We start from the raw sequence: 3,722 nt of genomic DNA, 5'->3' as shown, positions 1-3,722 counted from the left end.
TTTGGTACTGGAGATCAAACTTAGGTCCTTGCATTTGTGAGGCAGGTGGCAGAACACTAAGCTAAATCCCCAGCCATAAACCTCTTTTGAGACACTGCTATATCCTAGAGCCCTTCTTAGAGATGCACAATCTCTTTCGCCATACTGGAGGCAGCACAGAAATGTGCAGAATCCAGCATTTCCCTAGTCACTGTGGGTCCATACACTTTTCATGGCACATATATTCACATTCATGGCAATGTCCTCTGATGGCACCGATGTGGGAAGCTCTGGTTTAGAGCAACTGTTTTATTGTTTGCTTTAGTTTTTTGTTCCATGAAATTTCCTGTATAAGCAACTTGATCTAATACAGGCCTGTTTCATGCCTTGATAAGTGCCGTTGATTATTCCTTTCTAGTCTGATCATTACCTCTACTAAATTCACTTTTCTGTATTACAATGCCATAATATAAAAGTTAATTTCTATAGAATTCCTTAAGGGTGTCTATACACTACTTTCAAAGACTTCCATTTCTTGCTACTGATTATAGTTGCTATAACATGTTCTTTATAACATTTTAAAACACATTTGTATAGATACACAGTTATAGAAAAAATTCCAGCTGATCTAGTTGGCACTTAGGCTTTCCTGAAAAAAACACATTATCTTAGAAATTGCCTGAGTTTCTGTCCGATCACACTTGAACCATACCTTATTGGTAGTTAAAGCACTTAAAGTAAAGAAAAATATCTTCTTTCCGTATTCATTTGCACATAATAGCTGTTATTCTGAGAAGTCAGTTGAACTCTGAGAATGGTATATCATCCTGTTGTCAGCAGTAAAAACTGAAAATCTGTCAAATGTTTCTCTCATGTTTTATTATTCCAACAACAGCTTCTCACCTCTCCTCTAAGCCTATCTACTAATGCTTCATCAACTTAAGATCACAGTTGAGGCCCCAAGCTGAAAAATTACAGAGCTTCAATTACTTGTCCTGCTTTATAGGGATTTATTTTTGAGGCAGGCAGTGTTCTGACGGTTGGTTGCTGGACCTCACATGCTGAGCGTGACTGCAGACAGCTGCAGCCCAAGTTAGCAATAGGCTAACTGGCTCTGACCTGACTGCGGAGCTGCATCAGTAATCCAAAGCGACCGCTGGAGGCTGTAGCCAGAGGACTTGACAGCTGTCTCCTTAGGCGTATTTCAGAACAACTTCAGTGAGCCTGATTATAACTTCTTTTTGAAATCCTCTGCTTTTGAATTTGGGGAGACGGAGTAGTTGAACACAGCGGATCTGAATAATGTCATAACAGCGCCATTTGGTACTGTGAAAAGACAATGCATTTGATGGAGTTCTGAAACCAATAATGCTTAGACAGAAAGCAAGGTATCATTATTACTGGCATTGTTTCCAACAACAGAGTCAGCCCTGAAAAGGAAATTGTCATTATAAAATATGCAGTTAAATACACTGACCCAGGTTAATAAAAATGGAATTATAAGCATTTTAATATATTTGTACTTTGTTCACTTTATTGGCATGATAACTAAAGTAAGTTGATTATTGGCAGAAGAATAAACAAATTAATAGAATACACTAACCCAGAAATAAATGTATAAGAATTTAAAAGTTAATAAAGGTAGTGGCACAACGCAAAAAGGGATAAGAAAGTTATTGAATAATGTCACTGTAATGGCACACATACAAAAGTAATTTTCCTGATCTGGTGTTTCTAGTAGGTATATTAACCAGAGGAAGCTTTTAGAACTAAATAAATAACAACTTAGATATTAAATAATAGGGAATTACTTATACAAATTATGGCACATTTATGAGCTGAAGTTATAAATAGTCATTAAAGTTATGGTTACAAAGATTATCTGGCAATAAAAAATATATGATATAGTGTTCAGTGGAAAGGGTGAACTATAGCAAAATTTGTGCACTTATGTTACCTAAGATAAAGTTCAAGTATTTTAGAAGCAAATTTTAAATAGCAATGGTTTAAGACTTATTGGTTGCTTATTTCTCTGTTAAACAACAGTCTTCTTGGAAGTCCAGGGCTGGGATGGTAAAAGAGCAGATATTAAACTTGCTGCTGTGCTCTGTACAGACTCAAACTCAAAGCTGAAGATGGAAGCCTTTTTGTGCTCCAGGCAGCATGATGAAGAAAGAAATGAAGAGAAGGAGACAAAGAAAGGGTGCATGGGCTGTCTCTGAAGGGTGATTCCTGTGAGCTGACACATGACCTTTCTACTTAGATATCTCTGCACTGAATCTAGTGGAGAGGAAAGATGGGAAAGGCCGTCTTCCCCAGAGCCATCGGTACAGCCAAAATTCAGGGGTTCCACCACAACAGGAGGGAGACGAGATTTGAGGACATAGCCCAATGTCTCTGCTATAAGATTGTTTAACAACTACGTGAAAAAGCAAAGAGGAAAGAAAGACTAGAGAAAAACAAACCAGTGCAAAAGAATATTGCAATAGCAGGAAAGTCTCTTTCTTGGTTGTACCACTAAGAGTTTCTTTTCCTTGGCCTCTTTTCTTCACATTGTCCTTGTTTTCTCTAGCACCTGTCTTCTGGATTACCCTCCCCAAACACCCAAAACCTGTATGCTGCTCAGAGGAGCTCAGCTCTACCTTTTTTAGTGTTCAATATGTGTATAGGTGCTCAAATACAACAAAAGACCTGCAGGTTCCAGGATCTAACATCACAAGGCAGGATAGTGTGTTACTTCTGCTCACAGCAGAAGCAAATTTTCACCAAAGGAAAGTTGTAGCAAGTCATAGGCCCAACCAATCCCTGGGCCCAGCTTGTCCACAAGCTCTGTTTGGGGTAAGTGGCCCTATTCCTGACCAGGAGCTGCAAGAACTCCAGCTGGCTGGACCAGCAAGAAGCACCTGGTGGAGAACAACCTGGAACATAACCCGATGAGGTAGAAATGGAGGTGAGTAGGACCAAGTAGGATACATAGTCTCACAGCAAGAAGAAGCCTCATTATGGGATAAAGGTGAATCACTAAGGAAAGAGGGATGTGTTGGTCATAGTACTTCCATGTAGAAATACCTTCCCAACATTCCTCAGGAAATTTTTATGTTTTTCTGAATGTGGAATCCCTAGAAGAATCAAGAAATTGAGAAAACAGGAAAGAGTATTATAATTCTCTTAGGAAAATTAAAGCTTAAGAATCAACATATATCTGGGTGTGGCTGTGCTGTCCTGTAAGTCTAGCATTTGGGAGGCAGAGGCAGAGGATTGCCACAAATTCAAGACAGCCTGGGCTACACAGTGAGTTTACTGCCAGCCTAAATTACACAGCAAGGCCCTACACGACTCTCCCCCAAGAAAAACAACAAAAAATACACCAATCAACATAGAGACAGTGCTGGTTCCATGGAAGCCAATAATGTAAACTCTAGGGCAAGGACAGGAAATGGTAGCACATAACGCATGAGTCAGTTTCATGTTGACATTTCTGGGAACAGGACATGTGGAAGAGAAGGATCACAATTCAGTCAGTCCTGCTTGTAGCCGTATTATAAGTGTGGTTTCAGGGCCCATTTCTTGTTAATTATAAGTTATTTTTAAAAATAAAAAAATATTACGTTTATATGACAGTGTAGTTTATACAAATATTATAAGTGGTGTTTTAAGAAATAAGTTTAAGAAACAAAATACAAGACATGATAAAAAAATACGATGACTGCTAAAAAATTTTAAAACATTACAGTAAAAAACAA

This window comes from Fukomys damarensis, unplaced genomic scaffold (assembly GCF_012274545.1).
Source record: "Fukomys damarensis isolate Sample0158 unplaced genomic scaffold, DMR_v1.0_HiC HiC_scaffold_26, whole genome shotgun sequence".
NCBI classification, from domain to species: domain Eukaryota; kingdom Metazoa; phylum Chordata; class Mammalia; order Rodentia; family Bathyergidae; genus Fukomys; species Fukomys damarensis.
This window is presented reverse-complemented; position numbering follows the sequence as displayed.